Source organism: Pseudochaenichthys georgianus, chromosome 10 (assembly GCF_902827115.2).
Source record: "Pseudochaenichthys georgianus chromosome 10, fPseGeo1.2, whole genome shotgun sequence".
NCBI classification, from domain to species: domain Eukaryota; kingdom Metazoa; phylum Chordata; class Actinopteri; order Perciformes; family Channichthyidae; genus Pseudochaenichthys; species Pseudochaenichthys georgianus.
Genome location: NC_047512.1, coordinates 4777615 through 4790322, shown reverse-complemented (window position 1 = coordinate 4790322; position 12708 = coordinate 4777615). Strand labels below are relative to the sequence as shown.

Genomic DNA, 12708 nt, shown 5'->3' with positions numbered 1-12708 from the left:
TGTTTTTTTGGGGCAGACCCCTCAAAGAAAAAAATATTACACGCATACAAGGTCATCATCTTAACAGTTTGTTTCTCATCGAGTCATCCGTGAGCAAGCATCAATTGACGTGTCTATTACAGCTGAATGCAGCGTTACTATTTTGTTCAGCAAAACGCCTCACAAACGTATTAAGATCAACAGCTTTAGTGCGTTTTGATTCAATGCTGAGTACAGCCAAAACGACAGTTCTCTTCTCTGTCAGTGTAGACCGCAACTACCTCATTCCTTCAGTGCTTGGGTCCGAAACGAAAGCTTCTCGTTTTGCGCCGTTCCCCCGTTCAAGTGAATTCGCCACCAATCATATTTCCACTCTCGCGCCAGGACCGGGGGAGGGGTTACATGACGTGCATCTTGTGGTGCATTCACTTGCACTCGGGACATTAGAGACTTTCTCATAATGTGCGATGAGCCACAACTTTTCTTCAAAACAAAGATGCCAACTCGGGTGGCAGCCGGGGTGGCAAGGCTATTGTTAGGGTGGCAGTTGCCACCCCATGCCACCCCGGTAGATCCGCCCCTGGCTCCCGAGCCAGCGCGTCTAAGCTGGCAGCCGTGGTGAAACCGTGGGTGAAACTCGAGCGTTTAGAGCGATGTGAGCGAACAACGACCCCTGATAGATCTCGCGAGAATGTGTATCAATATTAGGGCTGTCAAGTTAACGCGTTAATAACGCGTTAACGCAATTTTTTTTTAACGCCACTAATTATTTTAACGCGATTAACGCATGTGTATTTTTTTTCCTCGGCCGCCCCGTAGTTTCAGAGCGCATCGAGTTTAAAATACCATCTACAAGCTGATGCTGACAGCCCCGCTCCTGCCGCCCGCTTGTGGCAGACCACGCTTCCACGCTCACCGACTGGCCATCGGGAGGACCGGGAGTGTGTGTGTCTGTGTGGCCCGAGCGAGAGACCTACCCCATTTGTATTGAATGAGAGAGGTTCCAGGTTGTTGTGTCTAATATTCATGAGAATATTTGTCATTGTTCAAATGATAATAAACATTAGCATAAAGCATATTTGTCCACTCATATGTTGATAAGAGTATTAAAAACTGGAAAAATATTCCTCTAAGGTACATTTAGAACAGATCAAAAATGTGCGATTAATCGCGATTAAATATTTTAATCGACTGACAGCCCTAATAAATATAGATACATTTTCATAACAAAACAATGGGGTTGCTAAGCCGTTGCTAGGCCCATTGTTGCTATGAACCAATCATCTCAAAGTTTGCTGCAAGTTTGTTTGTAGGGAAAAGTTTCTTTCATCTTCACACTTGAATGCTTGAGCTGATAACTGAGGGAATATGTGCCGTTGCTTCTTTGACAATAACTGCGTGTGTGATATTTTCCCACAGCGCCTGTCTGTCACACAAGTCTGCCAGCAATTACGAAGTCAGACACATTTTTTAGATCACAAAAAGGAGCTATTAGCAAATATTCAGACCCGTTCACAGTTAATCTAATTAGAGCTATTGTGTTTAGGAAATTCTCTTTGGTTTCACCCATAGATATGATTAAATACAGTTTTATATTCTTGCACAGCTTCATATCTCAGAATAACAAGAATATCCAATTACAATCAAAAGAAAACGGTTTGATATTCTGCGATTACTCTGCCAAGATCAAAAGATAAAAGTGGGATATTCAGAATCATCGTCACAAAGCACCATTTGATATACTTGTTAACGGATTACTGGTTTGATTTATTTGGATTATGAGCTCATTAAATTGTGGTAATGAGATTTAACATGTTGATTTGATCTTTGGATCATGCTTATCATCTACACAGAATGCAATAATCCATCTTTTATCACAAAGTACAAATATATAAATGTGATGAATTGTAATGATTTTTGTATTAATTAATTCAGACTGTCGGACTTTCTGGACTTTGATCAGTACTTCCAAAAACAAGAAAGCGGTCTGGCTAGAAAATGAGTCACAACACTGACAAGAAACTCGCAAAAAGATCTATACAACAAATAAATACATTTAAAAAAGAAAAGTAAATGGTAAACTCGACCTAGGTAAGGTCACGGAAGAAGCTATTCTGCAGCTATGTCTGTGAGACCATTTATTATTACTGTCCATGAGCTCTAACTCTTTTCAAAGACACAGATAAAGAGATTTTTATTTTATTATTAAAGAAGACATAATCTCCTGCTGATGTTCAGGTGTATATCAGTATGTAGTGTCTCTACTTTAAAGAGTCCTCTCCTGCTGATGTTCAGGTATATATCAGTATGTAGTGTCTCTACTTTAAAGAGTCTTCTCCTGCTGATGTTCAGGTGTATATCAGTATGTAGTGTCTCTACTTTAAAGAGTCCTCTCCTGCTGATGTTCAGGTGTATATCAGTGTGTAGTGTCTCTACTTTAAAGAGTCCTCTGCTGCTGATGTGCAGGTGTATATCAGTATGTAGTGTCTCTACTTTAAAGAGTTCTCTCCTGCTGATGTTCAGGTGTATATCAGTATGTAGTGTCCTCTACTTTAAAGAGTCCTCTCCTGCTGATGTTCAGGTGTATATCAGTATGTAGTGTCTCTACTTTAAAGAGTCCTCTCCTGCTGATGTTCAGGTGTATATTCAGTATGTAGCATCTCTACTTTAAAGAGTCCTCTCCTGCTGATGTTCAGGTGTATATCAGTCTGTAGTGTCTCTACTTAAAGAGTTCTCTCCTGCTGATGTTCAGGTGTATATCAGTATGTAGTGTCTCTACTTTAAAGAGTCCTCTCCTGCTGATGTTCAGGTGTATATCAGTATGTAGCGTCTCTACTTTAAAGAGTCCTCTGCTGCTGATGTGCAGGTGTATATTAGTATGTAGCGTCTCTACTTTAAAGAGTCCTCTCCTGCTGATGTTCAGGTGTATATCAGTATGTAGTGTCTCTACTTTAAAGAGTCCTCTCCTGCTGATGTTCAGGTGTATATCAGTATGTAGTGTCTCTACTTTAAAGAGTCCTCTCCTGCTGATGTTTCAGGTGTATATCAGTATGTAGCGTCTCTACTTTAAGAGTCCTCTCCTGCTGATGTTCAGGTGTATATCAGTCTGTAGTGTCTCTACTTTAAAGAGTTCTCTCCTGCTGATGTTCAGGTGTATATCAGTATGTAGTGTCCTCTACTTTAAAGAGTCCTCTCCTGCTGATGTCAGGTGTATATCAGTATGTAGCGTCTCTACTTTAAAGAGTCCTCTGCTGCTGATGTGCAGGTGTATATCAGTATGTAGCATCTCTACTTTAAAGAGTCCTCTCCTGCTGATGTTCAGGTGTATATCAGTATGTAGTGTCTCTACTTTAAAGAGTCCTCTCCTGCTGATGTTTCAGGTGTATATCAGTATGTAGTGTCTCTACTTTAAAGAGTCCTCTCCTGCTGATGTTCAGGTGTATATCAGTATGTAGTGTCTCTACTTTAAAGAGTCCTCTCCTGCTGATGTTCAGGTGTATATCAGTATGTAGTGTCTCTACTTTAAAGAGTCCTCTCCTGCTGATGTTCAGGTGTATATCAGTATGTAGTGTCTCTACTTTAAAGAGTCCTCTCCTGCTGATGTTCAGGTGTATATCAGTATGTAATGTCTCTACTTTAAAGAGTCCTCTCCTGCTGATGTTCAGGTGTATATCAGTATGTAGCATCTCTACTTTAAAGAGTCCTCTCCTGCTGATGTTCAGGTGTATATCAGTATGTAGTGTCTCTACTTTAAAGAGTCCTCTCCTGCTGATGTTCAGGTGTATATCAGTATGTAGTGTCTCTACTTTAAAGAGTCCTCTCCTGCTGATGTTCAGGTGTATATCAGTATGTAGTGTCTCTACTATAAAGAGTCCTGTCCTGCTGATGTTCAGGTGTATATCAGTATGTAGTGTCTCTACTTTAAAGAGTCCTCTCCTGCTGATGTTCAGGTGTATATCAGTATGTAGTGTCTCTACTTTAAAGAGTCCTCTCCTGCTGATGTTCAGGTGTATATCATTATGTAGTATCTCTACTTTAAAGAGTCCTCTCCTGCTGATGTTCAGGTGTATATCAGTATGTATTGTCTCTACTTTAAAGAGTCCTCTCCTGTTGATGTTCAGGTGTATATCAGTATGTAGTGTCTCTACTTTAAAGAGTCCTCTCCTGCTGATGTTCAGGTGTATATCAGTATGTAGTGTCTCTACTTTAAAGAGTCCTCTCCTGCTGATGTACCCCTAAAATATACATATATAAAAAAAAAAAAAATCCAGTATTAAATGTTTAATTGGAACATTAGTCATTATAAGTTAAAAGTCTGTCGTTCTCTTTGCTTGCTGACCACATTTCCAAAAAATAATATTGCATCCAAACATATGAAAGCACGAGATAGTTATGTACGGGAAAACATCTCAGTGTCTTTATTTTAGCCCGACTGGGAGGCAGTCCCTGCAGAGAGGAGCCAGCAGCAGAATAATGACCCTTATAAAGAGATCACATGTTCTCTCACCTCTCACTGGGACGCTCAGGTGTCCACAGACTGTCGGCCATGTTGTGCATTTTGTGTCTGGGAAGGCAAAGTGAATGTCTAATGGTGCGTGTCCTCTGGGTTTATTATACAGCGCAGTACAAGTGGCGATCTATAAACACATTGTGTGTGTGTGTGTGTGTGTGTGTGTGTGTGTGTGTGTGTGTGTGTGTGTGTGTGTGTGTGTGTGTGTGTGTGGACCTCACTGCCTCATGTTTCCTGGACTGTTTCCATGGCAATAATCAACTGCTTTTGTCCATTCGCACGCACGCACACACACACACACACACACACACACACACACACACACACACACACACACACACACACACACACATAAAAAGCATGAAGACGCATATGCACACATTATCCTTCATTTACCAAACCAAACAGGATGCGAAGCGATGTTTTTGTGTTTGTTAAAAATTCATTTTCGCCACTATACTTTGGCCCGGTGTTGTTATGAAAGAAATCTCGGGATCATACCTCGTGCTTTCACAAGTTTTTTTAGTTGATGAACAACAGCTAATTAAAGCGTGATGATGAATCAGTGCTTTGTTCTTCTTCTTGTTTAAGTGTGCTAATGCAGTGTTATAATCAAACCACAAGCTGTGTCCTCTAAATCCTTTGTTGACTAATTATTTAGGGATTTCTGTGACTAATTAATTCGAAATTGTTCACAAAAACCAAAAGAAGGATTAAAATCTATCGAGTTGCATTACTAGAGGGATCTGAAGAGATCCCTCTAGTAATGCAACTCGATTCAAACACAAATTCAATTAAAACACAAATCAGACATTTTTGTGATGCTTTAATTTCTAATTTTCTCATAAAACGAATGTAAAAACGAGTTATATTAGTTGACTAAGTGTCTTATGATTTATTAGAGTCTCCATCGGCTGCAGGGAAGCAGCTTAAATCAATATGTTCACTGCCATGATGCAACTCTGACAACAATACATGTAGACATGTGGTTTTAAAATAACAATTCATACATTACATTTTATGTAGTGTGTCTACTTTAAAGAGTCCTCTCCTGCTGATGTTCAGGTGTATATCAGTATGTAGTGTCTCTACTTTAAAGAGTCCTCTCCTGCTGATGTTCAGGTGTATATCAGCATGTAGTGTCTCTACTTTAAAGAGTCCTCTCCCGCTGATGTTCAGGTGTATATCAGTATGTAGTGTCTCTACTTTAAAGAGTCCTCTCCTGCTGATGTTCAGGTGTATATCAGTATGTAGTGTCTCTACTTTAAAGAGTCCTCTCCTGCTGATGTTCAGGTGTATATCAGTATGTAGTGTCTCTACTTTAAAGAGTCCTCTCCTGCTGATGTTCAGGTGTATATCAGTATGTAGTGTCTCTGCTATAAAGAGTCCTCTTCTGCTGATGTTCAGGTGTATATCAGTATGTAGTGTCTCTACTTTAAAGAGTCCTCTCCTGCTGATGTTCAGGTGTATATCAGTATGTAGTGTCTCTACTTTAAAGAGTCCTCTCCTGCTGATGTTCAGGTGTATATCAGTATGTAGTGTCTCTACTTTAAAGAGTCCTCTCCTGCTGATGTTCAGGTGTATATCAGTATGTAGTGCCTCTACTTTAAAGAGTCCTCTCCCGCTGATGTTCAGGTGTATATCAGTATGTAGTGTCTCTACTTTAAAGAGTCCTCTCCTGCTGATGTTCAGGTGTATATCAGTATGTAGTGTCTCTGCTTTAAAGAGTCCTCTTCTGCTGATGTTCAGGTGTATATCAGTATGTAGTGTCTCTACTTTAAAGAGTCCTCTCCTGCTGATGTTCAGGTGTATATCCGTATGTAGTGTCTCTACTTTAAAGAGTCCTCTCCTGCTGATGTTCAGGTGTATATCAGTATGTAGTGCCTCTACTTTAAAGAGTCCTCTCCTGCTGATGTTCAGGTGTATATCAGTATGTAGTGTCTCTACTTTAAAGAGTCCTCTCCTGCTGATGTTCAGGTGTATATCAGTATGTAGTGTCTCTACTTTAACGAGTCCTCTCCTGCTGATATTCAGGTGTATATCAGTATGTAGTGTCTCTACTTTAAAGAGTCCTCTCCTGCTGATGTTCAGGTGTATATCAGTATGTGGTGTCTCTACTTTAAAGAGTCCTCTCCTGCTGATGTTCAGGTGTATATCAGTATGTAGTGTCTCTACTTTAACGAGTCCTCTCCTGCTGATGTTCAGGTGTATATCAGTATGTAGTGTCTCTACTTTAAAGAGTCCTCTCCTGCTGATGTTCAGGTGTATATCAGTATGTAGTGTCTCTACTTTAAAGAGTCCTCTCCTGAATACAAGCTAACAGAAGTCGTCTCTTTCCGCTCCACCTGCAGGTTTCAGATCACAGCGATGTTGAAGGTCTACCTGCCTCCACTTCTTTTCAAACACCCGGCATTTTTATCAGCTCCGCCTCGAGTCGAGAATGTCAGCAATATGTTTTTTCTTTTTTATTCCCCTCTCTCAAGTCCACTCCTCATTTTCAATCTGTGGGCGTACAGTGTTTGTATTGCATCTACATTCCACTCGAGCGTGCGACCTCGGTGTCACTTCGTTCCTGACGAAGCAATCAGGTAAAAATGGGTCTGAAATGGCAGATTACTTCAGACGGAGCGGCGGGCGGAGGACGCAGGCGGTGTGCAGGCAAATTGCCTCTTTCAACACTTAAATAAAGGCGGGAGGTCAGGAGAGGCTGAGCGGGAGGCTTCACACACACCAACACACACACCAACACACACACACAAACGTCTCATCGTCCTTCATCGCGCTTTGTGTGTCTCTCAATCAAATTCAATTAATCTTTATTGACATGATGTTTGCATAAAAGGAGCTTTGAGCTCTCGGTCTCTCGGTCCCAGATCGAGTGCGTTCACGTTGAAGAATGAAAACACAAAAGATGAATGCGCCTCACGGTGGAGTGTGGCGTTGATGGACACCTTTTTTTATCCTAAAATGCCACAATGCACAAAGGGAGAAGGAGAAGCACCGTCAGAGGAAACAATTATAACACATGAAAGAAATCTGTGGGGACATGATGTTTTGGTTTTTCTAAATGATAAACCATCCCTGCACACGCTCGGAAGATAATTTTGCGAGCTATTTTAGATTTAGTTTTTAGACGAAAATTATTATTATTTTTAGTCACATTTCAGTCCTTTTTATTCTTCATAGTTTTAGTGTAGTCGACAACAACTCAAACATTTTAGTCGAGGACAAATCATTACCTTTTAGTCAAAATGTTTTCACTCTTTAAACTAAAACAGGTATTTGAAATTGGAATCAAGTATTGACATTCGTAAAGCAACATTTCACTCTCTTAACACTTTACTTGTGTGTCATATGAGTGACGTGTGCAAATTCCCAGAATCCCAACTAAGGGATATTTTGACAGACAAGACAATTGGGGGAAAATATCCTGCATTTTGAAAGTCCGATAGTCCACCATCAACACCTTCGTCCCGTCTCGTCTCGTCAACGAAAATAAAATATACATTTCGTCATCGTTTTTATTATCAAAGCTGTATTTTTAGCTCGTCGTCGTCGTCTCGTCTGAGTCAGTAGAAAGCTAGTGTATTCTGGAGGGGAACGTGTGCACCAGGAAAGCTGCTCGGCTACTAATGGATGCTGAGGATGAAGCTTCTTACAGGGCTAACATGTAAGGTCTAAGATGATGGTTCACCCTCAGAGGAGCAGGACTGTGACTCGTCAGATGTTGAACTGAAGGCGGGTATACATGTACTTGCAGTGACACACATTCAAGATTGTGCTCTAAACCCTGTGACCTTTCCCGGGACCAGCCACTGGCACTTAATTCATTTATAAAGACATTCTGGGGAGACTCCCATCTTCCCTTTGCAGTTTGATGTCACGTAATGTAATTGTAGTTATTAGTCTGAGATCACAAGATGACTGTTCTAAGTGCAGCCTTGAAATTGTATGCATTTATATATTTGATGTGGTTATTATTGTTGTTTCATGTTTGTTTACTGTTGCCCAGGCCAGCCTATCCTGCGACAGAGATGGTTGCTCTCAACAGAAATTACTATATTGTGTTTTGTTGGCAGAAGGTAAATAGGAATCATTTACCATCGACACTGACGTGAAACAAAACATGTGCAGAGAATGCATTGCTATTATACTTTAAGGTGTTTCAACAATATTTATCACCGTGGCAACGATTTCTCAGATAGATAGAATGGGAGGGATGAACCCCTCTTTAATGGTCACACATGCTTTTAACCCACCCCAGCACCAGGAGTCGAGCACTAGGAGCAGTGGGCGTCCGGTGCCTTGCTCAAGGGCACCACGGCAGGGCCCAGGGACCTCTCCAAGTGGCAGTCCGCACTCTGTTTAGGTCTGTTCGGGGATTTGAACCGCCGGCCCTACGGCTCACAGTCCAAGCCCCTACCGACTGAGCCACTGCCGGACATTTCTACCACTTCTAAAACAGCACGACTCCGGCAATTGATACGCTTATTTCTGCATTTTTGTAATTCTCAGAGGAAACTGTCATTTTCTTATATTGTACTTTTTTGTATATTTATATTTCTTGTACACTTTTGTAATTAAACTCCTCTCACTGTGTTGAATGCACCACCAAAGCTAATTTATGTAATACCTTGATTTTCATGCGAGATACAAACTGGAGCTAACCGTTAGGATTTCTCCTTGATACTGTACATGTCATCACCTCCTCCTCCTCTTCTTCCTCCTCCTTCTCCTCCTCCTCTTCCTCCTCCTCCTTCTCTTCTTCCTCCTCCTCCTCTTCCTCCTATCCTGTCGCAGATAGCAGATGCAGCAGATGCAGCAGAGATGTCCGTGTTTGTCCTCAGGACGGCTGCGTTCACAGACTCTGGCTTCGCTGAGTCGTCGTCTGGAATCTATTACGGTTAAGGATCATCCTGGCGTGTGTGCGCCCTCACACACACACACACACACACACACACACACACACACACACACACACACACACACACACACACACACACGCTGTCACACCTCTCATAAGGGTGGAGAGCTAATGACTGAGATGGCTGGGCTTTAAGAAAGAGGACGGGGAAGGTGCCAGGCGATGATTAATCTGAGCCGCTCTCCTCCAGCGATGACTGACGGTTGATTTATGATTCCACGTCGAGCTGTGAGAGCTTAGAGTCATTTCCCCCCATTTCTTATTTTAATTCCTTTCGCAGGTGATGGCAGGAGGGATGGGAGCCAATTATCTTAAGTGTCTTTCTGCTCTCTGTCAGCTGCAGACGGTCGCTGTGAGACTCCACAGTCGGCCTGCTAACAGGTGACTGCTGCCGCCTCCTCCATTACAGTCAGCGCGCAGGTTCCCTTCTTCTCCGTGTGGCGCTTAAAACACATCTGAATGTGTGCTGCTGTCTGACCAGGACACTTACAGGTGGTTGGGTTGTTTCCTCATGTCGCTGCCTGAATAAAAATAAATCCAGTTAAATCTTTTTACGCCACTGTAGAAAATATAACGAGAATATATATATGCCCAAAAACGTTGTTCGGATGGAAACAAAGCTTGCAACACAATGCCTGACGATAAAACACAACAATGTATGATAGCTAAAAGTTAAAATGCAGAATAATTTAAATCCTATGAGATGGATAATACAAAAGGCATAATACAGTGAAGTATACAATATAATAACATCAATAAATGTATCCATGCCAATGAGATGTAAACTATGACGTGGATCATTTACTCAGTCTGTGAGGGGATTCAAATTCAATGTCTTGACTTGGGACTTTATTTTGAAATAGATGCAAAGACTTGAGACTTCCTTGTGACTTGCAAATCAATGACTTGTTCACAACTGCCTATTTCCACATTAAGCAGTTCAGAGCAACACGACGGCCCTTTTAGAGTCCTGTTTGTGTCCGTATTCCCACTCTTTAAAGGTCCCAGTTCTACTGATCATACTTCCACTGTTGAGGTCTACTAGAATAGATTTATATTGTGTTATTTTCTCCAGCCCCCGTGAGCCCAGTGTGCTCTGATTGGTCGGGACGTTGAGAGGCTCGTTGCTGCGAGGAGCGGACAGGCTTCCGGGTCGGCGATACAGCGAGACACAGCGAAACTCATCCTGAGCACACACACACTCACAGCCGAAGTAAAAACAATAAGTGTGGCTTGATGTTGAGAAAGAAAAAGGTTTATTATAGCGCTGTGAGAACGGGTCTGCAGAGAGCATTCCTCCGCAACTCGTCTATTGCCAGCGTTCAGGGAGCTCCAAGTCAATGGGACTCCCAGTTAGTCAGCCAAGGGATCCTGGTGTGTGAGGGGCTCCGTGGATTGGTCCATGTGTTGTAGATCTGGGTGTTCACACGTCACAGAACCCAGGAAGCAAACAAAGGAAAAAGAGAAATGTCCAACGAGGCGTTCTGGGGCAGCATAGAGAGGTCTTCTCTGTGTTAGAGTTTTAGTCGCTATGCAGTGCTTCTCAAAGTGTGGTCCGCGGACCACTGGTGGTCCGTGAGCGCGCCCTAGTGGTCCGTGAGTATATTGGTAACATTTCACATTTGAAAGAAATACATTTATTTAAGTTTTTCGCACTCTCGCGAGAATATCTCCGCAATGGAACGAGCTTAAGTTTCACTTTCGATTGCATGATATAGCCCAGATAAGCACCTTCGTCACACATGTTGCCACTTGTGTGTTCCATTTTCAGGCGATTTGTAAAAAACGATGTGTTTTTGGAAATGTGTGGAGTTAGGTGGTCCGCGAGTGTTTTTTTATTGGTTAGGTGGTCCTTGGTATGAAAAGGTTTGAGAAACACTGCGCTACAGGGTGTACTTTGAGGGTTTGTGACTCTGCAGACCGTTCACATGCAGACAAACCTTCATAACACACAAGCCGACGGGTAATAACCGTAAAAGCGTGACATGGGACCTTTAAGCTTTCTCTACACCAAACCCTGACAGAAATATCTGTATCTCAGCGGCTCGACTCACCAGTGTGTGTCTAACGGTGTGTGTCTGCTGTGCCGTGCTGGACAGGTCATGGACAATCAGAGCTTGTTCCTGGAAAGCAACTCACCGCTGTTCCTTGAAACAGTAAGACTGAACCAGACTTCAAACGAAAACAGACTTCAAACACAAACAACTACAGCTGCAAAGGTTAATGACAATTATCAATTGGTTAAGGGCTACAAATAACAATACTTTAAGGTTTTATTTATCCGACAATTATTAATTAGCGTAACTAAAACATGTCCATCTCATTACACAGTGATGTCTTTAAATATCTAGTTTTGTCGGTGAGCAAATTCCCAAATATAATAATTTTAAGAAAGGCTAAATACAGCATGTTCTGACATTTTACACAAAACACCCCTTGAATAATGTGTCTGTTATTAAAGTAGTTATTTAAATTCTAAAATAAAAATAAAAAATTTAATTTAAATTTTTTTAATTAATTCTAAATTATCTAAATTTTTCATTTAATCAATTACTTATTGGTCTCTCATTGGGAAATACAAATGATCCATTGGGGGAAAATAGATATAAGATTTAAAGCTTTTTTGTTATACACCTCTATAGCACCCCTCAAACTTCCACATGTCCACTTTACCATTACTAAGATACTATGATAAATATTGGAAATAAAACACCAAATATGTGACCTACCATGGGGACTAAAGGCCGACTAAGGACCAGTCTGTTCTTGACACTGACGATTAACGACCTACTGGTGTAAATAAAGGTTTATTTTATAGTGTAGCTATGGAATATATCCAATATAAGATGCAGCAGTTCTCCCTACATCGCTCTGTCTTTAACTAGAGGCCGGCCTGTCACTCACCCCACCGTCCAATACACTCCAATCAATTTAACCTCGACTGCAATTCAATGTGACAGTAAGACAAATCGGACTTCCAATGTAAAATAATTGAAACAGACGCTTATTTGAGCGTGTGTGGGGGAGGCCTGCGTATTCTGCATTCGGCTTAATGCACTGTCCATGTCAGAGATGGATTGTGGTGTCAGAGTTACAGATAAGCCTCTGTTTAGTTAGCCCCGTCGGGAGGGATGAACATTGTAGTCATATTAAAGATAACAAGTGTTTTTATCCACGTCACAGCAGCGAAGCGCACACAGGGAGGGGGGTAAGACGCTCCATCAATTGAAATGTAATTGCTATCCACCAGAGGACACATAATAGAAAAATTGGAGGAGAGCAAAAAGTCAGCAGT

The 12708-nt window shown here is 41.6% G+C and overlaps 1 long non-coding RNA gene across 1 annotated transcript in view; it reads left to right on the top strand.

The window, feature by feature from the left end:
• Positions 1-9329, top strand: part of LOC139434658 (uncharacterized) — a 41800-nt gene extending 32471 nt beyond the window's left edge. Inside the window, exon 3 of the long non-coding RNA XR_011643996.1 lies at positions 9290-9329. This is a non-coding gene — a long non-coding RNA (uncharacterized lncRNA). The remainder of the gene's footprint in view (positions 1-9289) is intronic.
• The last annotated feature ends 3379 nt before the right edge of the window (positions 9330-12708 follow it).